The sequence below is a fragment of the Oryzias melastigma genome, linkage group LG1 (genome assembly GCF_002922805.2).
Source record: "Oryzias melastigma strain HK-1 linkage group LG1, ASM292280v2, whole genome shotgun sequence".
Classification (NCBI taxonomy): Eukaryota; Metazoa; Chordata; class Actinopteri; order Beloniformes; family Adrianichthyidae; genus Oryzias; species Oryzias melastigma.
The window spans coordinates 25,631,828-25,656,663 of NC_050512.1; the positions used below are offsets into that span (position 1 = coordinate 25,631,828).

At 37.3% G+C, this 24,836-nt stretch overlaps 1 long non-coding RNA gene across 1 annotated transcript; it reads right to left on the reverse strand.

Annotated features, from left to right (window-relative positions):
- Window positions 1–1,079: 1,079 nt before the first annotated feature.
- On the reverse strand, window positions 1,080–23,025 carry LOC112157319. The gene is made up of 3 exons (XR_002921135.2): window positions 22,958–23,025; window positions 22,576–22,778; window positions 1,080–2,697 (listed from the first exon to the last, which is right to left on the reverse strand). It is a non-coding gene; the product is annotated as an uncharacterized LOC112157319 (long non-coding RNA).
- Window positions 23,026–24,836: the final 1,811 nt, after the last annotated feature.

The following is a 24,836-nucleotide window of genomic DNA, read 5'->3' on the forward strand; positions in this document are numbered from 1 at the left end:
GCCCACCAGATTCTACCATCAATAACCTGCTATGAATGGAGGTTCGATGAGTTTAGAAATGCAGGAGACTAAATGATACTCGGAAAACCTCAAATGTGTTGTCAAAAAGCTGGAGAAACCAACAAGAGACAAAAGTTCAAAACAGGTATGAAAAGTTTGATGACAGAAGCGGAAACAGGATTTACAGGATCAGAGACTTAAATATCTTGGAGAGTAATCACTGAAACAGAAACGATGTTAAACTCCAACCTGGTTCGATCGTGGAAAAGGAGCAGAGTAGAAACTGAAGCTGACTTACTAAATCAGATGAAGTGCATATGGAGTTTAGGTACAGAGACACAGGTAAACATGCAAAAAACAGCAAATCCTCCATAAGAAAATCTGAAAATCCAGACCAAAACATGAAAACAGATACAAAAAAAAAGTCTGGAAACCTGCTTTACCCAGACTAACACTTGAGGCCTTCAGTTTATTTCTGTAGCAATAATTCAAAGGAAATGTTAGTTTCTGTAAGGAGTGACTCTGAAGAGTTGCATATAAATTCATCATTAATTCCTTATGTTTACAGATTACACATTTCATTAAAATAAAAAAAATGGGACTACTACATAGGATTTGATATTTTACATGCGTGAATTTTTCTTGAGTCACCCTTTAATTCAAACTTTCAGCCTCCAGAAAGGTGTTGATGAATAGAAACCATTGACTTATTTTCATGTCTGGAGCTGATACACATTTATCAATTTTTGCGCCTTTAAAACAGACTAATTCCATGTTTTTCCTTAGACATTGATAAAAAAGGATGCTTTATTTAAAGGGTACTTAATGGGTAAACTTTATCGAAAAATTGACAAAAGATAAACCTGAAATCTGACATGATGAAAGGGGTGAAGACATTAAAGGATGTGACAGTTTAAAACACAAATATTGTAGCTTTAGGGCGATTAATGAACACGAAGGAGCTGAGGTGACTGGTGTGTGAAACAACAGTGTCAACATGAAGGAAAGCAGAAAACCTGAACAGGAGATAAAGTTTGACTAATGAAAACAAAAAAGTTAAAGTAAAAAGGCACAAAACCTCACAGCTGACTGATTTAATGTTTTGTCATTCGGAGATCCTCAACACAAACATAAAAAACACACAATATCAAGAAAAGCAAAAGTGGAACCGACAGCTCAATAACATCTGCAAAAACACATTAACTTCTCATGTCTAAAAAAAGACAAGTTTTCTAATATTTTCACATGGTCATAAGTAAAGAAAATTTGAATTTAAACCAATAACATTATTAATGAAATCAGTTTCACTGATCAGGTTTGTAATTTTAGATGAAAATATGAAGGTAATCTTCAAAGATTGTTACCACTTCCAATGATATTTAAAGTGAGATGTCCAAGTTATCTTTTGAAGTTTCATCACTGAAGGCAAACAAATTTCATGTTTCAAGTTTGGTCAGCTCTGATGTATACTTTGCACAATTGAGAGAACACTGTTGCCATAGCAACAGGAGCAAACTTCAAGTTTGTTTTCTATAGGGTTAATCTTGATTGGTATAAATTCTAAAATAAATGACCCCAAAAAAATTCAAAATATTTTCCATTTAGCCATACCTGCATGGTTTTTACTTGTCTGACTCAGTCCAGGTGTGCGGTGAGGTGAGAATGGTGAAGAATAACTTTGGGAGATGCTGTTTTCTAGGTAAAACAGTGAAGTATTTCTACAATAAACTGTACCCATCCAGTGTCCACATTACAGGATTTATTTAAACTTCTCTTCTCTGCATATTACTGCCCACAGACTCATCACTGCTGCTGCAAAAACAACTCAGTGGTTTCCTCTGAATACATAGCAGATGCTGTAAACCCAAACCAAAGAAGGTCAGTGTTTGCATCCACTGAAAATGTTTAGATAGGGCCGTAGAGGATGACGCATTCATGAAAATAACTCAAAAGTAGGAAAAAGCAGCATCTTCTGACACGTTTATTTTATAGTTTGTACCCGATTGTGCTTCAATTCTGTTTCCCACCTGAATAGAGCTCTAAAGTTAAAATGGCATCATTTTAAATAATAAACATGTTGTCTACTGAAGTAATAGTCATCTAACCCCTCTCGGAGGTGGCTGTCTCTACGATGTTCCAAATAAATGTTTGATAACTGAGGTGGGGCCTCTCGATTTCTGCTGCTCCACTTTCTCCCCGCTCTTTTGGGAAATGTGTTGCGTCCCATTACCTCTGCTGATTCTGCAGCGTTTGTTGGGTCTCTGTGGTGTTTTTCTAGCAGTATCATTATGAAAACCAGCACCCAAGTGCTGCAAAGTTTAACCTTTTGTAGTGGAGGCTTTTTAAATATGCTTTTTTTTTCAACTTTTTGTCAACTTTTCAGAGTAAAATCCTCTGGGAAGCGAGCTCTCAGTCTAGGAGGATCTTCGTTAAAACTGTAACATGGGTAAGTCTTTGCAGCACAGCTTAAGATATGACATCTTATTCCATCATTGATGGTGGAGTTCAGCTGATACCTTTGTATATCAGGAGTCTTTGAAGTGCAGACAACATCTATAGAGCCCTGAGAGGTTCACAGCAGGGAGTTATTTTTTAACTGCTTCTATGTTCCTTTGCAAAACTTGTGCATCATTATTTTATGCCTTTGCGATATTCTACACTCCTCCTGGTGTCAGCTGTTGTTCTGGTGCAGTGCTGCTGTAAAAAAAAACAAAAAACAAGCAGTTCAGTTGGTGGTTTTGTTGAAACCCACGGTGACATGAATTCGTTTGGTCACATCTCTGTACTTGCCTGATGAACTGTGGTGAAGAAAACACTTTTGTGACTCAGCATTCGTAATTCTACAGTGCTTTTATTAGATTTGACAGATGTGCCGCTAACACCCCACAGGAGTTCAAATGCAGCCTCACGACCAGAATGGTTCAGTAGTTTTGAATAAATTCTGAACTAATGCATCGGTGTGGACTTTCTCGGCCTGTTACCAAGTTACAACGGTGAATATAGCTGCAGTGCGTCAGAGCTAATGTGCAAAAACCTTTCATATTATACAAGTTTTTCCATGTGATGGGGTAAAAAAAACATTTTATGCAAATGCTAAGTGTGCTGGTTTAAGAAATCTCATTTGTTTTCTGCGGTTTAAAACAAAATGATTAAATTTGTGTGAAACAGCCTCAATTTTAGGTTTAAAGACACTTAAGAAAAAAATATGAGAAAAAGATTCTATAATTTCATCACCAAAGGCATAATGCCAATTTACAATGTTTTTTACTTTATAATACAGCTTGTTTCACAGGTTTAACACTAACAACACACCCCAAGTGTGGCTGCTGTTACATTATAGCCAAAATTCCAATATTGTATACAAAAAAATGGCCTTGATATCTAAACACTGTCATTCTTGACTAAACAAAGTGAATGTTAAAACTACAATTTGAGGGATCAGCGAAAATGAATGAAAAGGTCCTCTATAAGGACTCCAGAGCTCCATAGTTGGTGAAATAATTTTGAATAAGATCATTTAGGGCTATTTGAAGTAAATATAATCTAAAAACTTTAGATTTTGATAAAAGTACAACGGTTTAGTTCAAAAATTCAAATTTTTCCAGTCATATAAATTATTTATATATTATTCATTTTTTCCTAAGCCATTTTTAAAGATATGAGTATGCGTTAAATGTTAGATGTCAAGGGAACTTGACAAAAAATGTTCGTTAGGTACACAGAACAAAACAATTGTCGGAAACCACTGAGATACTGTGGTTTGGTGCTACAGGCTCTTTTGCTTGAGGTAAGATCCTTTTTTTGTCTATTGATTTGTAAATACTTTATTTTTGTATTCTTCTACCACCAGGAATAGACAGTATGCAATACAGTTAAATTACATTGCTTGAGAGAGGCTTAAAGCCGGATTGGAGAAAATATCTTATTTTAAAAATATGAAATAGTTTAGAACTTTTGACAGAGTTTTGCATGACTTGCTTTCAAAATAAAAGACATCCTACACCATACGATCATGTCAATGCAGTAAATGCAGAAGGAAGTCATCAATGATATAAAAGAAAAAAAAAACCTTTTTTAACTGTTTCTATTGCATTTAGCCACAATTTCACAAATATAACCAACAAAAATGAAATCAGAGCTAATTAAGTGACCCCTACCATATATTAAAACCATGAAGCACAATTTAAATCATTGAATTTGATCAAAAATAGAAAATCTGCTTTATAATCCAGTGGATTATAATTTAATGTAGCTTTAATTTTGGTTGTGCTTACTGACAGTAAATTGATTTTTTGTAATAAATAGGGTAAAATCTATGACGTTGATAAATTACAAAGGATTGATGGAGAATTACAGTTACCATTGTCAAGATATTCATTGAAAGATTCATGCCGTTTGTGAATAAGTTGAATAAAGTTTAAGTTAATTTTAAATTTCTGCTTACTTGCAGTACTTTTTCCTTTACAGTTACTTTTTTACTTTTTTTTTTTTACATTTTATTTTAACCAAAGAGCCATAATGGAGGGGTAAAAGAGCCACGTGTGGCTCTGGAGTTGCAGACCCTTGACCCACACTTGGGACGGACACACAAACCACTGGATTCTTCCCCCCTGTGGTAAAATTGATAGTGTTTGTCAAATACTTTAACTTTACATTAATTTTTGTGGATTTCTGTCACTTTGTCCTCATTGTCTTTCCCATCCAGTCGTATAAAGATCAAACTTTACTCTGTCCAGTGTCTGGTAAGGAAGAGGCTACTGTCCCAGACAACTTCAACCGCTCACTTTAACAGAGTCCGAGTTCTTTCCGGTATCAGGCTCATTTGGTCTGACCTGAAAATTCTTCCTCACCTGATCTGCTGACTGGCGTCAGTGGGTCCCCAAACTGTGGGCATGGAAGAGTCACACTCCAAAGTTAGTGTGTGATTTAATGAGGCAACCCGGGAATGCAGGTTTTTACTGTAGATCTATCCTCTGAAAGGTTAGTCCAGCCCAATTAAATCTGCTAGTTAAAAAGGTCAGGGCTCTGTGTTAAAGGGCTTGGGAAAAGTTACACGAGGGCCTTTCACTGCCACCTAATTACTTAAGCTTCATCACGCTTCATTATTGAGTCACAGCCATTGTTTAAACATGATTGGAGGGAACAAGGAAGGCCAGAGCTTCAGCTGGAACTTTACAGCAACTCTGAAAAGATTTACAGATACTTTCAAAAGGAAGAAGTGTCATGCAGAAAGCCATTTAGAAAGAAAAAAATAACTTTGATTCCTCACAGTTGAACTTAAAATCTAAGTATAGGCTTTAGAGGTGGCCACATAACCCTGTTTCATAATGGCTCAATAAAAAAAATCCCTTTTGTCTGAACTGAAGAAAAGAAAATTACAAACTTCATTCCAGAAAGTGACAAAGCGGATTAACGTGTGTTGCATCAAAAAGGAGTCTATATTAGATTTTATGCACAAAATCAAATCAATCTACCAAATAATTGGTTGTAGGGAACCTTTTATACAACTGAGTGTAATTAAAAAGTATTTAATGTGCTAAAAGAAGTAAACAATATAAATACAGCAAAACCCTCCCTTTACATAAAAAGCTTCAAATGCATTCAAGAGGTGGGACCAAGTCATTGCTTTGTAAGTCACAAGTACTGTAAGATTCCAGTCTTTATCCTCCAGACTTGAGTCAAAAACAGGCAAGACCAAGTCAAGTCCCAAGCAGTCATTTCCAAGTCATTAAATGTTTCAAGTTCTTTTCAACAACAGAGTATTTATTTGAATGACCTAATATGCCACGTTGGGGTCCAGATGACCCCAACTTTATATCGATGTGTGATCTTTCCCATGGCAAAGGTGGACAGGATTTTACGTCTGCCACAGACACCAGTGAAGATAAAAAAATCCTTAAAAAAAAAAAAAATAATAAAAAAATAAAAAAAATCTGTGCGCTGTCTTATGGTATCCAGATGACCCCACTTTTAACGTAACAATGCCTAGGATAGCACAAGAGTCAAAAATCCAAAAGGATTTCTTTACAACAAAAACCCAAACTACCACAAATTCAATCGTGGTAGCCCAGAAATAGAAGGAAATCATGATAAAGTCTGGATATTAAATACCATCACTACAGACCAGTGATGTGGAGTTAAGTTAGTAGCTGATGAGGCTTTGAGTCGTTTAGAGTCAGATTTACAAACATATGAACCCATAGTGACATGAAGAATAAGACCTGGTCTTCATCATGGTCCTTTTCACTCATGTGTTACATTGTTTCTGTTTCTTTTATGGTGTGCGTATGACCCTTTGTTTATTGTTTATCATGGTGGCACACAAGAGAAATAAATAAATAAATGAAATACATTTACTGAATTCATATCCTTTAACAGGATCTTTTCATACATATAGCAGATACATGTTGGATTGAGGAGCAATGTAAAATGCATGACTCCAAAACACAAACAAAATAAATTAATATATTTAGTTTTATGTTTAACATTTCTGTTATGATTTGTCTTTGTTTTGCTTAGGACTTTTCTTTTTCTTGATTAAAGAATTTCCCCTATTAATTTGCTGTCAAAAATAGACATGTAATGATGAATTCAATTTTTCTGCGCTTTTCCAGTTGCTCAAAGCGCTTACGATGTGTATTCATTATTCATTCCCTCCTCATTCATGCTTGGTGATAGTAAGCTACAGATGTAGCCACAGCTGCCCTGGGAACGTCTGACAGAAGTGTGGCTGCCAGTATGTGCTTGTGGCCCCTCTGACCTGGTTATTCTGACAAACAAAATGACTGAGAAATAACTACCGATTTCTCAACGGAAGTCTATGGGACTCTGACCTTCTTGGAACATGTGGGTACTTCCTATTTGGAACACAGAAGGGGAGGGGTTGGTAAGTCCATTGATCCTCATGTCAATGGCATTCACACACCAGTGGGGTCACGCGGTAGGCAAGGAAGCTGAGGTGTTTTGCCCGGGGACACTGCGACGGTTGGGTGGAGGGGGTAGGGGTCAAGCCACCCATCTTTTGATGACCTGCTTAACCACCTATATAACTGCCACCCCAAGTGGCTCAGGTGGTTGAGCAGACTTTCTGATCAAAACATGCAAAATTTCTAACCAATGGCAATAAATATTACTTTAGTGTCTGGAAAAAGTAATGCAGGTACTTGGTACCCTTTTGCTTACATAATGGACCTATAGTCAATCAGTATGTCCAAGAGTTTCCAAAAAGTTCAAACAAAATGAATGTAGACATAACATGCCAGGGCACGGTGCATAAAGTGAACCTTTTATTACACAACTTGTGTTGATTCAATAAAACATATTTATTTGGTACAGGATGGCGTAGATGAGCAAGATGCTGCAGCCTAATACCTTTTGGATGGTAATCAGTTTGCAATTTAGTTGGTTTTGTATGTTCTTGGAAATGTGGGTCATCAACTAAATAGATTTAAAAAAAAACATTCATCCAGTCCTTCAAAGACTGCTCAATCTTCCATTTTCCTGCTGTGCTGCAAACTCCAGGCCCCCCCAAACGGCCAGACCTGAACTGCAGTCTTAATATAACCTTGAATTTGCTTGAACAAACACCCACCAGCTTGAGATTATTTTTTCTTCATTTAACTAGGACACCCGGTCCTCACACAGACCACAAGCACACACACTTCAGAAAGAAATGCTCAATATTAGTTGTAAAGACGGCTAAAGGCACGAGCAGGACTCAGATCAAAGGCCACCACCCAAGATAATTAAGACTGATCCCTCAAATGCCACTAAAATGAAGCCATCACTATTCCAGCACAATGAAATCCCTGCTGTGCCTCCCGACTGAGCTGTGTTATCGAAACCCATATTCAAATAAGTTTTGCAGAGGAAAATCCAAATGAACTTTGTGTAAACTGGTTAGTACACTTCCACAATCCGTCTATTTACCTTTATGAATAGGGCGCTTTTGTTAAGCACAGCAGTGAAAACAAACAGGTATAAAAATGCCTGACAGTGTGTGGCATAATGGAAGGCAGCTGATGACACAAGTTGACAAAAGGAGGTGGGAAGAAGACACCAGCCTGAAATGTGCTGCTTTTGCCAGAGACACAACATGTAACGAGACAGCTTGACGTTCTCCGTCTGCCTCTGCTCAACGAGAACCAAAGGGAAAAAAAGGAGCAACTGAGCAATTGAAAATTTATTGAAATCATAAGCTTTAAGAGTCTATCACCAGGATCTGTGACCTTCAGGCTCCAGAGCCACATGTGGCTCTTTTACCCCTCCACTATGGCTCTCTGGTTGAAGACAAATGAAAAGGTTTTTTATTTTAAAAACAGTGAAAAACAAATGAATCACTGCATGGCTCCTAGTTGCCACAATGCTCCAGCTATCCATCAATCGGTTCAGCTTCACCAGCCTATTTAACACAGACTTTGATTTTAAAAGGAAGTCATTTAAGGTATTAACTATAATATAAACTTTCATATTTTGAAAAAAAGCTATTCTTTCTTAATGTTTTTGTTCCATTTATCCCCAAAAACAAGAGTTAATTTATATTTATCCTAAAATAATAACATGAATACAAATCAGTCTTATTTTTTTAAAGGGTTAAGTCAGATTTTGTGGCCCCTACGGTGTTGTAGTCAGTGAGGAATTGACTCAAATGGCTTTTTAAAGGGGCCATACCATAATTTTTTTGAGCCTTTCAGAGAAAACTACATCTATGATGTATCATATATTACCTTTGGAACACAAAAAATCTTATTATTTATGAAATAGTTACTTTTTGTGAGTTTTTTCCTACCCAGAGGTAAAACGACTCGATTTTTGAAGCTCCGCCTGCCGCTGCGTGTGGCTGCTGCCCATTTCATGATGTCAACCTAGAGCCTTTGGAAGTGTGACAGCATTTCTCCCATGAAAATGATCCAAACTTCTTTGAATATGGATGTGTAGCAGGTTAACTAAAAAGTAGATAATGTCAAAGTAAGGGTCAAAGTTTGTCTCAGAGGAAGTGCTCGGCGATGGCAGACAAAGACTGAGATGCAGATAGTGAATGCATATTTATTTACAAGTTCATTAATAACAGAAACAAAACATGTTCAGTTCATTGCAGTGCATCTAATTGCCAACCTCCAAATGTTAATAGATCATGCTCCAAGTGAATCAGTACAAGAAAAGTTAAAATATTTTCACCTATCGACATACAGAGGTGTAGGTGTGTATACCTCCTTCCGTGTCGAATGTTGTCAACTTCAGAGTAGTTTTCTACTCAAGTAGAGACTTAAATCAAGGCCTAGCAGTGTACAGACCCTTTAGAACTTGGCCAGTTCCCCTTTTCTCATTCAGCTCAACTCAGCCCTGGCACTCCTGATGAATCCAGCAACAGCTCGTCTGACTTCTGTCAACAACAGTCACTGCGTATACGCCCCCTTATAGACCAAGTCTCGCGATAATCTAGTGATAGTCTTGCGATAATTACACCAAATATCACGATAGCGCAGGCAGTTTCCTCAGCGAACCGTGTCAGGGTTACAGATGCACAAACCACATATTGCAACACTGGTTCACAACACAAATACACTCGGCGTCGGGGGGAGATCTTAAAGGAGCCCCACGTCTAAAGTAACAAACACCTGTTTGAGCTGGAATTTATTGAAGACAGGACACAACTGGAAGATATATGGTATTCTCCATGTAAAATTAACGTTTTTTGCTGATCACTGCTAGGTCTGCGGAGAAATTGAGTGTTTTTTAGTGTCTAGACTGGGGACGGGGCTGGAAGAGCAGACTCTTCCTGAAAGAAGGTGTCTCACGATGTTACGTCAGATCGTGAAAACTCGCATGTATTTATAGTTATGGGAGGGGCTGCTGTTGAGAGCGCTTTTTTTTTTTTAAAAGGAATACCAAGAAATGCAGAATGGATCAAATCACCACTTTGGAGTTCATTGTAGTGAGGAATTAACAGTATAATACACGTAAAAGCTGAAAAGGTGTTATTTCATGGTATGGCCCCTTTAAGCATAAGTTGTACATGAAGGTTGTAGACCTCTATATTTGATGTTGATCCATTTGCGTTTGTCATCTAGACAGATGAACCATAGGTGTTCACTATTATCTATAACTTGTGATAATTAAGAGGTCACACACCAACTATAAAAATATTTTGGTTTAGAGGTTCTTTGCCGTTTCTGGAGCTGACCAAAAGAAATCTTCTGAGGCCAATTTGGACACAAAAGTGACTGAAAAAGCATTGGGTTTCTTAATTTACATTCTAGAGCATAAAATCATCACAAGCTGCAGAAGATCTGATTCAGAAAAGTCCACTATTAGTTATAACCAGGGGCTCACTTTCTATTCTTGAAGTTGATGCGAACCAGGAAGTACCAAATGGCTCATTTCACCCAAAACCAAATCCAGACAGGTTGTTGAATGGACACATTTCTCTTAGCTAAAAAGTTGGACTTTACACAAAAAAGAAGAAAAAAAAGTGTGTTTAGAGTCTTGTATCAATGATCTTATTGACGTATCATGGTTTCTGGTTCATGACTGTAGGGGGTAATGCTTTTTGATAAAAATCTTTCATTTTTACATATTTTTAACTGAAATTAGTGTTTTTTTGAGAAGTGATTTTTCTTGGCTGGTGTGTGAACATGTATTAAATGATAATGCATATCCAGAACAATTTTAAGGTGGGCGGAGTAAACTTCTGCGCATGTGCCCCTCCCATTCATGACAAAAATCGGAAACATTTCTTCATAAAAGTTCCCAACTTTGGTCATTTCTGCAAGTGTCTGTCCCCTTCACTTATATACTGGACTGAATTTCTGTCACTTTTCAATATGTGCTCTTTGGTGGGAGCAGATCTGCATTAATATTTATACCTGCATATAAATAGGGGGGCCGGCTTTCAGAGATCTTTGCATTGGGTGGGCTCCTTCGATCACCACTCAATTACACACTTCACATGATATGCATGTTGGCTTCTGTGAATGCAAACTGCCATCAAATGCTCTCACAGAAAGTAGGGGTAACTTTGGATTGGGGAAAAAAAGGAGGTGGGTAATGAGAAATTGAAAAATGGAACTTCCTGGTTCCTGGCTCCAGCTCGGTCCGGCAGCGATTGCTGCTTTAATCTCCTTCGCAGTTTCAGGCCTCCTGCCAGTCGAACCTGCTCCCACTTTTAAAACAATTTCAACCTACCAGGAATACCTGGTTGAGAGGGGTGGGGGGTTGGGGGGATTCAGAAAAGGGTGCAGAAAACATGTTAGTCACTCGTGTAGACTTGTTTACCGGTCTGTTCTCCCAAAGGAGAAAGGACATCGTTGATTCAGAGGACACTGTAAATTTTCAGTTTGCCTCTTCTATCTTCTGAGGAACAAAAACATCTTTTTTTAGAACTCAAAGAAAGGAAAAAAGGTGAGAGTGGCCCCCCTAGTTTTTTATTCCTCTGCTAGAATTTTATATGTTAGAATAGAATTATTCTAGTTAATGTTTCACTCCGTCTTTGATTCAATTATTCATTCTCTCTTTATCAATTCATCAGGTGGTTATTAAGGCTCCGTCACCGGTGCTGTGAACTGCATAAGTATTTTATAAAGCCACTGGAGCAGATGAATGAGTTGGAATCCCGTTAAGGCAGTGTTTCCCATCCCTGGTCGTCACTGTGTTCTCCTGTCTGACACACCTTCTGCTCTGCACTGGTGATGTGCACTCAAGTCTTGCCAAACACCAAGATCACAACCACAGGGATTTGGTAAGTAGCCCTACATTGCCTATGTCCAGGTGATAATTAACAGGTTGTCCTTTTAAATGGCAAAAGTAAAAAAAAAAAGCTTTACCAGCAGTTGACTCTTTAAAGAAGCAAGACTTTAAAATAGTCCTAGAAGACCAATCAATGTTGCCTATCCACACATGGATCTTGCTTTTTTTTTTCTTTGTGGTATGCATTATTTTCTTTATTCATGTGAACACTCAGGTTAGCACTATTTTGGCCTTACTTGACTGCTTTAGCTTTTGCTTTGCCAAGGAGGTTGGGGCAGACAACACACAGACACTCTACGAACATGATATATTTTAACCTTCAGTTGACTACAGCGTGTGAATATTGGTGTGTTGATTTATAAAACATTGTCCACAGAACATAAGAACTTTTTTTTTTATTTTTCCACAATTTTTTTTTTCTATATTGACAAATGTTCCTTATAGAGTTACAAAAAACAAAAACGCCCTGTTGGTTACTCCCTTTGGTTCACTGCTGTTCTTCAGAAGTCTTAACCCATGGGGTCCAGATGACCCCACCTTTATATTGATGTGTGATCCCTCCAATGACAAAAGTGGACAAAGGTGGACAGAGTTTTATGTCTGCCACGGACACCAGTAAAGATAAAAATAAAGTGGAAAAAAAAGTTCAGTGCGGCGTCTTGAGGGGTCCAGATGACCCCACTTTTAATGTAAACATGCCTAGGATAACAGAAGAGGATTACACTTGAGCAAACTTTACCAGTCCATTTGCAAGTAAACAAACATTTTGGTCAAATACGGCAGATCAGCTGCAGGTTTAGGTGAGCTGGACTGCAGGAGATCAGAATTCTGATTAAGGAGAGTTGCAACAGCTGGGTCACTAAACAGCATTTTTTGTTCCCTTGTAGCACTAAATCTTTTAAAAAAAGCAGCTGTATTTTCACCATTAAAAAAAAAAAGTAATCATCAGAAAGTGACCGACTTGTGGCAGAAACTGAAGCATTTAATAAATAATCGTGAACATGACAAAACCATGAGCTAAGAGATTAACAGAAGGATGGGATTAATTTAAATAAAGTATATATCCTGAGAAACATTAACTTAAATCAAGGCAGCAGAGGGCAATGAGCATCATGACTTGGTGATAGGGAGGGACAAACACAAAACCTGAAAACTAGACAACATAAGTGACAAAAAAAGCACAATCCTCACAAATAATAGTAAAATTAATGTGGTGTCTGACAAAACTTGTCATAGATGATTTACTTTAAATTAGGACACAGTCTCATTGATCTTTAAAGATCACTGCAAATATTCAACTTTATGATTTGATGTATAATAAATCTGGAAAGTCAATTTCAGCCTTTATGTGTTTTTTTCTTAAAGAAATTATCATATAACACAAAAAATATTCTTTTCATTGCTTTTTAAACTGAGTTTCATTTGTATTTCTTGAATCTAGGTTTCTCCTTTGCTGGTTGTCGATCTTCCTCTGACCTGCTGCAGCGTTCTCCCACAACATCCTCTCTTTCCCCCCAAACTGGGATTCTGGACTCAGTGGGAAGTTCATATAATTTATTACACACACAAGAAACTGTCAGGGTTCAAAGTACTGCCCCCAATTTCCAGCACCAAAAGTGCCTCTGAAGTATGGCTAAATAATGCATCGAGATCGAGAGGCGGGTTGCCTAAAGTGCCCTGTTTACATTCAGTAAAGCTGTCCAGAGAGCCCCGCCGCCTGCCGAGGACCCTGAGGTGGGAAGATAGATATCCTTATCCACTGATGGGGGAACAAACCTGCCAGCGGCTAACGCAGCAGTGACAGCGACAAGGCACTGACTCAGCCATCAGAGGATCCTGCAGCTGCCTCAACTGTCACTCTCTATTTTGAATTAGAGTGGTAATCGATACTGCAACCATTCACCTCATGGTGCTGGATCCAAATCTGCAGCAGAAGAATTCTTTTAAACTCTTCTAAGTCCTTTAAGAGAAAAGATGCAGCAGCCTTTATGTGAACCAACGTGAAAATTCAATGTCTTTAAAAAAAAAAAAAAAGCTAAATCATGTTTAGTTAGTTAGTGGTCATGGTCATGAATACAGCTGCTATTTGGATCAGAAACAGAATCTTGTCTAATTTAGTGAAAAATAATTGGTGTGCTTATGAATGCAGTTAGGCGTGGATAACGTTATTACGAAATCGGATGACTGCTGGGCAGTGGCAGCCGGATCGCCAGTAGTTCTACTTGGACATTGTGTAAATGTCTCCGAACGGCAACCGTCTATTTCAAGTGCCACCGGCCACCTGGTAGTACAAAAAGTGGGGCATTCTGCAACGATGGTCATTTGCAACTCAGATTTTGAGCACATATTACGATCTTGTCAATTTACAATTTTTTTAGACAAGATGCCTCCCAAGAAAGAACAATGTTCTGTCGTCTTCATATTATTCTCAGCATCTACCACAATTCATTAATATGCAAGTCTTGGAATAGCTAAAGTGCTGTCAACGCCATGATGATTTTTGTCTTCCCATTTGGACCCAAAGTGGTTGGAATCACTGGATTGACATCTAGTCATAGACAAGCCACTGGCCCATGTCAACAGCCCTTGTTGAGTGCCTACGCTACGGTCCAGATGACCCCACATTTAATGTAAACATGCCTAGGATAGATAAAACAAGGGATAATCATTTAACATCAGGTGTCACAGGCAGCAACAAACTAACACACGCTCTTCAAACTACCGTTGATCTTCAACATTTGAATGCAATGTAGTTCAAATGGACTCTGAACTACAGAAAAGCAGCTTTGCGGTGAAATACTTTGCTGTTTTTGCTGTTATTAGTGGAGCCAGTTATCAAAAATAATTGTGTACTTTTTAGTACAAGCACCAACTTTGGCATAGATGTACCTTAGGATCCACTTTTTTCAGAAAAGTATGTTAGCCACGTATATACAATATACACACACACACATACATATATATATATATATATATATATATATATGATAGTATTGTGTAGGTATCTCTCAAATTTATAGACTTAATTTTGTGCATGAACAGGCCATATTGTTGAGACTGGGGCAAATTGACATGGAATATTTTTCGTAAGAACTGAGTATGGCCACAACCTTTACAAATGGCCACCTTTTTTTTTCTGAAAGAGCAGATCCTCGGAAAACTAGGTGCTTGTACCACAAAATGCACAATTTGTCTAAAATATCAGCCTAACTGGCTCTGCCATAAGCAGCACTTTATGCCATCCAATGCTTCTAGTGTGGCATAAGGATGCAAGACATCGATATGAAATACTTCCTAATGCAAGTTTCCAGGTATTGCTCATGCAAGTGACACAAAGATGGATTATGTAACGCCTGGACACTAATGCCAAAGTGTTGTTGTGCATCACTTTAATAAAGTGTTCCATAATGGCTAAAAATGATTTTCTCTGTATCTCTAATTGATTGCGCGAACAATTGAAGAGTTACGATAGTTAAAAAAAAAAACACTGTCTAACACATAGTGAATTGTCTTGGTTCAGCCATTGTCCTGTTTTAGTGTAATCAGATAAACACTTAACTTTCCCCTTAGCTGTTAGTTTAGAGGTACATATGGGAGGAATCTTCACCCTGTTTTTTTTTTTTTTTTTTTTTAATTGTTGAAGTTCCAGGTGCAAATGTTAAGGTTACCTGCAGAGCATGTGCACTGTAGAAATGTACAGCACATAGAGCCCTCTCAGCCACCGTAGAACAAATTTGGCCTTGTTCTGGCATGGATTATGGCTGAGGTTGTGCGGACCGGAGTTGAACCCAACACAGAGCAGATTAAGGTCATCCTGGCTGACGTGTGGCTTTGTCTCAGCAGCTATGCTCTTTGCTACCTGGGAATTGTCTGGAGTTAAGTAACATGGAGGAACCAAAGGACTTAGGAACCTGCCAGATGGCAAAGAGCCTAAAAATGCATTAGTTTGACAGAAGAAATCCAAAATTGACTAAACTGACACAATAAACCAAAACATAAACTGACAAGAAACCAACAGAGTATGACATAACAGGGAAATGGGACATGGGGACGGTCTGTTAAAAATAAAAGTAAAGCATCTAAATACTGCAGGAAGCACACAGACAAACAAAGTGGTACGTGACTCTACACTAAAGGAGGAAATAAAATAACAGACAAACATGAACTTGGATTTGAAAAGTCAAAGAACTAAATAAGGGGAAAAAAAAAAAACACAAAAGGAAGTCGTTTTCTCTTTTCCGTGGTTGTGCTGCCCCACTTCTGGATCTCACAGTACTACAATCAAACCTTTATCTAAATTGACTTTCCAATGAGAAGCAACATTAAAGTTTCAGGAATGTAAGAAACCTCAGCATAAATATTACATCAGGTAGAACAAGTAAAAGAAGTGGCAAACAAGCATGAGTAAGCTGTGCTGCATCACATTCAAGGGTGGAATCCAGGCTGCTCTCCACAGCAGCTAAAGAACGGAGACTTCTCAACAGATTCATGAAGGCAGAGACTTTTAAAGCTGTTGTGGATCCAGAACTATGAAAAGAACAAAGAGAAAAGCAGCAGATGACACCATTCTAGGTGTAAAAAGGAAGCCAATCTTTCAAACAGGGTTAGTGCTACCACGGGAATTTCATGCTCAGAGGTATACGTTTATTTATAAGACTTTTCAAACCCGGTCAAGAAGCAACGCAGCAAAAGACAAAGTGTCCTGTAGACTTTGAGAAACATATCAAAGTTTCTACAGGTCTTCATATTATTCTAATGCTTCATAAATCACGGATTCATCCACCCCAGGAGATAACTGTATGATGAAGAGTTGGTGTTTTGTGAATTTAAACCTGAATCTTTGGAATTTTATCAAGAATATCAGAAGTCACATCGAAAAGTGACTTCCAATGTCAGATGTTTTATGAATTATTATGTATATTTTGTGGAGAAAAATGTGATCTCAATCATTCAGGGGACTTTCAGGTGATGTCAATTTGTCAGTGAAGTCTTAGTGACAGAACAGCAGAAAATAGACAACACAGTTAAAGATAGAGTCATGTGTAAAACCGGACTCACTTTAGTGGGAGTCCAGAATGCGAGATATTCAAGTAAAGAGCTTGCAGATACTTTTAATCGGCTGTTTAACCCTTTAACATCGTAGTTATTGCCAGTGACATAAAAATCCCACACACTCTTTGACCTACAGAACATCTTTGACTGTTTACGCGATCACCTCAAATCAGCTGATTCTGTCGCAGAGATAAGCGGCTTTGCAAAGTCTCTTTTCTCTGTGACAAAACAGCTGATTTATGTTGATTGCAAAAGCACTTTACTACTGTAAAGTGTTGCACATCTGCACAAGGCTGCGTAAAGGCTGTGTAAAATGATTGAAGAGTTTTGGTGTTCAAAAGACAACACTGGAGGTAAATCTCTGGTGTTAAAGGGTTAACACTGACTGGCTCCTATTGGTGTCTTGGATGACTCTACATATACATAAATAAAATGTTTATCATCACGATTAAGCAACTTGTTTTTTCTTGCTTTGAAAAAACTAGTCTGTGTGCAATGTATATGAAGATGGTGCTAAACTGTTCACATACATAAACCCCTCCTACTTTTTCAGTAGCGTTCAGTGAAATAATGCATTAAAGCATTAGCAAACTAAACAGGTTATATCTGATTCCCTTCATTTTTACAAAATAAATGAGACACTGATTGCTTTTTAACGACTTTTTGTTGGGAAATTAATGATGCAGGAATAATGATGCGACTCTGCTAAAATGTTTTTGGATTTTACAGAAGTGACAGCCCCAGCTGTCTCTTTATCTTTTTGTCCGGTTCTCAGGAGAATCTCTTCAAGCAGAAAAGAACATGGAAAACTTCATCCTGATATTTCAAGAATTGATTTGACTTTATACATTTTGACAGAGATTTTAAATTATTTTGAAAAAAATAAAGAAACTTTTAAATGTAATTTAAGCCAGCCTCTGACTTTGTGCAAATATTGTACCACTTCAAAATGAACACATTTAGGATTATGAATAGTTGTACTGATACAAATACACATGTAACTGTAATTAGAAGTAATTTATTCATGTACTTTACAAACTTGCTAAATCACTTTCAACCTATGGACACCTCGAGTTTTGACATTTGAGCAACCGTTTTTGATAAAAAGTCAGTGTAAACGCCTGTAAACCGTTTTGGGCCTCCATGTTCAAAACTCAAGAATTTAATCCGGGCATTCCATTACCTTTGACTGCTTGAACTTCAAACAAATGAACATTGGCCAATCAGGGACGCAGATCGTCCAGTGACATGAGGGGCGGGCTCTCTCTCTCTTTCAAAATGTAAATTACAGTGACAGTAGCAAGCTTCAATTATTAACAGTTCTGAGACTTTCTCCTAGTGGAGTGTGACATTGACTTTACGAATAAATTGATTTTTAAGGAATTGAAAATATGGTGTTTTTATAATAAAAAATACATTTATGCATACAGAATTTTGCAAGAAGACAGAATAAACTGAGTTATGCAAGATATCTAAAATCATATCCGGGGGGGGAGCTAGAAGATTTTATATGGGGGATTTTAGAATGGTGGTAAATAAGAACAGTAGAGAGGAAGGTCATTAGAAATTGAAGCATCAAAAATACATGTTCAAACAATTTTATTTTTTTGATGCTTGTATTTTGTTTAGAAATATTGCTTTTAAAATGTTTGCAATGCTGATTATTTCTTAATCTTTGTGAAAATTGATACTAATATTGATTCAAAAATTGTTGGGCAGCTATTGGGTATAGCTTGTAGCTCCACCCCTGATCATATTAATAAATATGGCAATCATTCCCTGAAAAGCAAACAATATAGAAATAGAAAGCAACAGATAGAAAGCCCCTCCCTGCTTGTCCGGTGTGAACACCATGAGCTGAATGCACGTTTGTGAAACTGCGTATTGTGCCTTCATGAATGAACAACACATACCCGGTGTGAACGCAGCACCAGGGTCACAGGGTTGCTGGAGCCTATTCTAGCGACTCTTCGGTGAAGATGGGGTTTGCCCTGGTCAGGTTGCCAGTTAATTTCAGGGCCACATAATTATCCACACCAATATTAACACCTAGGGATAATTTAAAATAACCAATTAACCTATGAAGCATATTTTTGGGAGGAAGCTGGAATTTCCTGGGGAAAAAAAATCCAGGCACTCAGGAATTCAAAGACATGTTTAAAAAAAATTCAGGCATGCATGTGGAGAACATGTCAACTTCACACAGAGAGGTCCAAGCTGGGATTTAAACCTTGTTGTGGTGAGGTGAGAATGCTAGTCACTACACCACTGTACAGCCCTCAGTTATAGTGGTACACAAACAACAATAATAAAGAAAATCATGCCACTGTTATTATTTCCATTCATATTATTGGCCTCATTATTGCTACGGCATCCTTCCATACAATAACAGCAAACATCCATTGTTATTATTACCAACACAATCTACGCCATCATAATTATCATTGTTATTATGATTAATATCACCATTCCATGATTTTTTTTTATTATTATTGCTATCATTACAAAATACTAATGCACACAATTATGACTGTAATTTATGCAACCATAAAAATTCACAATGATATTTAGAGAAAAAAAGCTGCTTTTGTTCGTTTTCCTTTGAACTAGCTCCTCTTGGACACCGTTCTATTTCTGGGTCAAGTTTATCTGAAATTTTGCCTCCAGTTACTGTGATACTAAATCTTTTAAATTGGGTCTAACTGTTCCCATTTTAAAACTCAGTGTTCACCTTAATTTATAACCCCATCTCTTTCAGAGAACTTTTTGTTGTAAGTGAATTGGCAGCAATTTGCGTTTAAGCTTTTGCAGAAATTGTGCCGTCTGAGATTCTAGCACATCAGAACATTTAAGTATTTTAGATTTGACAGGAAACGGTTGTGTGTTCAGTGAAATGAACTCTGATTATTTTTGATTGCTCTTTTTTTTGCAGTATGAACTGGTATGTGTTACTTCACAGTTTAGTACCTATAGTGATGCCAGATCAGTACAAAAATATGAAGTGGCTTTTTTCTGAGAAGATCCTGGGTTTAGTCAACTTTGAAATAATTTGGGAAACTTGCCGTCAATAATCACTTCTATACATTTAGGTAAATTTTTTATTTATGCTAACAGGTTCAGTAATTAGCTGTGCTAGACCAAGAATGTTTAAATCAGTTCAAGTATTTTTGATGATGTGCATACGTTCATGATCTATATATCAAAAGTAGTTTGGACCCATAACTGAGCTTTGTGGTACACCACACAGAAAGTATCTTTTGAATTATTTTTTTAACCATTCTTTATCAACAGAATGAGTCATTTCTTTTATGAGTTTTGTTAGTCAATAAGGTTGACCAGTTTCTTTGGAATCCATGCTGACTGTCAGACAGCAGATGATCTGGTGTGTGCATTGCTTTGTAGACAGAGAAAATTAAAGTTATTTTGTACTTATTTTTTCTGATGCCAGTTGAGAATATGTTGTTTAAACTTGCTGAATGTGTCACTGTCCTGCCTGATTTTGTGATTGTTGGGCATGATTCCTTTCTCACATTTTTATAAGTATCTGAATTTAAAAAGTATATAGTAATAAAATAAAATGTGATAAAATCCCATTTGGGAATTACTCTTTGTGTTCCGTATTTACAATTAACAGAGATTATTTTATTTTTTCTCAACGTAATTCTATTTCAGAAGCTAAAATGCAAAATTGATCCCAGAAAGTAAAGACTCAGAACGAGGAGTCATTGATCCTCAGATGGTGCAGAAGATTTCTCAGTCTGATGAACAGTGACTTCAGAAAGAGTGATGAGGTGGTTTGGAGGAGGAAACTGAGACTTTGACGGAGGGAGGAGAGGTCCAGGGGGAGATCTGGGATATAGGAGAGAGGAAAAGGACAGTCCAATAAGGAGATCCATTTCTAGGAGAGGGGAAACAGGGAAGGATCCAAGAGGGGGAATCATCGGGATGCTCCAAAGTTTAAATCTAGAAAGGGTGATGCTGAGGTACAGAGAGGGGAAAATCCAAAACATGGTCAAGAAATAAAAAACAAAACTTGTAAGATTAGGAAGGAAATTCTAGCCTGTCTTTATCATTTAAATAGTTTTAGATTAATTTATTTTACTTATGTAAAAAACTGATTTTCATATCAGAAAAATAAAAATGGACAAATACATCAATACTGAATGAAACCTCATTGAATCAGAAATTAATGCAAATTGAGATTTTGAGGTTCAGCGTTTTGGCAGTGATACCCAGGTCTGTGGATAACCACGCTGCCCATGTGCAGCAGAAGGTGCAGATCAACATTTTCTACTACTGCTATTTGTGTTGCTTGTCCTCAAAGCAGAACAAACTTCCTGGTATTTTTTGCTTTTGTAATCTCCGCCGGCGCTCCAGTTTGATCCGATCTGTATTTCCCTCACAGAGAAAACGTGCCGCACGCCGGAGCGACAGCTGGTCGACTCTGACTCACTTCTCAATCTGCTAAACTTTGAACATCTATGGCTAATTTGAGTCCATGAGAAGATCTTGCAGTTCAAACAGAAGTAATTCAGCGATGCTTGTCATCAGGGGTTGCTAGGTTACAGGCATTGGAAAGTAAATAATGCAGAGGAAAACAGTGTCGGATCAGGAGATCGGGCTTGGTATAAAGAGTTGAGAGAACATCTGAAGTGTAGACAATCTTTTTATCCCACTGTAGTTTGAGCATAAATCTATTGTTTCTCTGCAGCTACACTTAAAAGACAAAAGTAATCCACAACAGCAGCCAGATTACGGATGAAAAACTCAACAAAGCACACCCACTTAAGACAAGTGACCTCAAGCTGCACACAAAAAGAGAAATCTCCTTTGCACCTCAATCTTGATGATTCCCTAAGCAACTCACCTAATTATTTCTGAAGAGTGGAGAATGAAACCCTGCCCCACTAGGAAAATATGCCAATCAGTTCCCTACTGTCATAGGAAAAGGTCAATTACAGTTGCGTGTCCAAGGACTTTCCATCGTTGTTTGACCTTTTTATCTTAATGTGCCCCCAAAACCCTCTGAAGCCTCTTCCAAATGTCACATGTTTGCATGATGCCCTGGGTTTGGGAGTGTTTACTGTTACCTTTTGTCTCGTGATTCATTTTAATTCACTGTAAATGACAATGCTTTGTTTTATTTATGCACACAGAAGAGTCTGCGTTTCCCTTCAATTATTTCTTACACGAAACTTCTTAAACATGCATTTTTAATTCATCAAACCACAAATGAAACCTTTTTAATGAACCACTCCAATGAAAAATTGTCTTTTTGGTGTTTTTGTGGATTTATTCTTGTGATGGAGGACAACTGTAAAAGGAATTTAAGATTAAAACTGCATTTCTGAGTATTTTGTTAGTAATATAGGTGGGGTCCTGGGTACTTGCTACTTTAATTTTAGATTTAGTGAACAGAAGATACAAGTTGTGTTTTGAAGTTCGAATTGTTAATAATTTAGGGTTAATACTGACGATGCCTCCACTTAGCAGGAAAATTATGGGTAAATGAAACATGTAAATCCTACTAACAATATTTTTTTGCAGAAAAAATAATTGTATTAACTTGAAAGTCTTTCAAAGAAAAATATTTGCAAATGTTTGCATTACAATAAAGAGGTTAAATAATAAGTATATTTAAATGTCCAAATTCTTTCTTTTCCATTTGTTCTTTGTTTTTGTTAATGGCCTGAATCGCGGCTCAAGGTTGTTGTGGCCTAAAACAAAATGACTTCTTCATTTGCAGATCGAGCAGATAAATAAAACACGTGCACGTACTCACAAATCCTTCAGCTAAATAGATGGTAGGTGGTAGAAGCTGAGTTCATCACATGGTGGTTAGCAGAGCTGGGTTGCAAAGGAGGCAGGAACAGGAGGAGGAGGAGCAGCACAGGCCCGCTTCTGGATAGCAACCGAAGTCTCTCGGAGTCCTTCAAAAAGTTGATCACTAAAGTCCAGAGAGAATTCACTTTTCTGGTCCCCTGGATAAAAATACCCTTTAGTCTAAAAAAAATGTATTTAAAACCTTAATTCTTTACATTTGAAAGCTTACTCAAAAATTAGCTTCACAGCTAGCACGCTAAGGCTACGCATGATTAGCATATATATTCTCTGCCATGTCTATCATTTAAAAACGTTAAACTATCAAGCTAGTACTTACATGTATTGTGTTGACAAAAACAAAGTTCACTCTGCATCCATTTCTTTTAGTCAAAACTGGCCACTCCTCTTTCCTTGCTTGTCTTTCTGAGACCTATGACCTCTAAGCCACAAACGTCGCTACCTCTGATTGGACAAGGCAATCTTTTCGTCCAATAAGCAAAGAGAATTCAAAGATTGACATTATTAACATGGTAGGTTAAAAAAATACATGAGCAGAATGATTGCAGCTCAAACAAGCTTGATTATGAAACCAAAATTCATAGAAAATGAAAAACTGCTTACAAAAAAAACTACTTTTTCCTTCTTAAATGAACTTGAACTTGTTCATATATCTTTTAAAACTATGTATATTTTTAATGAACTATAATTTATTTATTTTAATTATGTGAAGTGTGCTGCTGACCTCTTGGCCAGGTCACCCTTGAAAAAGATATATTCACATCAACGGGTTTCACCTGGTTAAATAAAAGTTTAATAAAAAATAAATACTTAAATATTAAACATGATTTTAACAGCAATATTCATTTACTTATTGTTCATTTGGTGTAATATGTCTTCGTATTTTATTTATAGCTTTAATATGCTTAGTTTGAAGGTTTTTGACTGCTCTGCTCCTCTTCCTCATCCCATCATTACAACCCAATTTTCCTTACATCTGATTTAACACTGTGTGGTTGGATGGCTCCAATATTACTCATCATTCTTTTGCACCCTAATGTTAGCTAGGGGCTACAATCCTGCATGGGAGAGCTTTCAGCGATGGGGAAGGGGGCGGAGTTTGTCTGCACAAAATGGTCCCGCCCACAAGTCAGAGGAGACTTTCTGATGAGCTACTGATGTGCAGAAAATACGTCTTCAAAGAACAACAAAGACTTTTTGATAGTGGCTAATAGCTCCATAATCATAATAAAAAAATAAACATTTTTAAAATAAGAAATATAAAGTTGGATATTGATAACATAGTTGTATCACCTAAGTATTATGCCTTTTCTGCACCTTTCTGTAGAACTGAGATAGATACGGTATCACACTGGCTTTGGAGATGGTGGAAACTGTGACTTGTTCTGCAGACTAGAGTCCATGTGTGGAGGTCACCGTTGGAGATCATAAGAAATTTAAGGGAGGCTAAACAAACAACAAGCTCAACAGCAAACCTATTTCCAAAAACATGCACTCGCTGGACCAAGGATTGAAAGATTTTAAGGAATAAAAAACAACATCCTGGCATTGAGAAAAAAAAATAGTGGTGTAGGAATTGAGAGGAAATTAATTAGATCTCAAACAACATAAGAAACCAGGAGGCAAAAGGTTACAAATGATAACAGAATTCCTCCATTTAGGACTTTATTTAGGCTCGTCTCACAGGAAAAAAATAAAAACAAAAATATCAACCTTTTTCTATGGTATCCTTCCCAGTAGCGGGGTCAGTGACGTCCTGTACAACCGATGTGGTCAGTACAGCATCACTTTACTCTCCTGAATCTCCTCTCTTAGGTCTGCAGCTATTGATTCTTCGCTTCTCAACTCACTGTTTTTATTAGTAACAATTATTTTGGCCAAATTTCATTTTTTTTGGATGCTAAAGAACATGTTTTTTGACTCGACAAAAGAGCATTTATTTTAAGGCTGCAGCAGGTAGAATCAGAAAAAAGCCTCTTAACCAACTTGAACTGAGATGTCATATTTTCTATTTTGGGGTTTTGTTTTCTCTGTGCACATTGCATGGCATAAGTGATGTGAAAGAGAAAAAAAAACACTTGATCAAATACATTGTGGGTAAACATAGTTAAAACAGAAAAAGAAAAAAAACTGAAAAAGAAGGAAAGCTCAATAAGTTTTACCTGGTTTCTAACAGGACCGCTCCTCCTTAAATGACT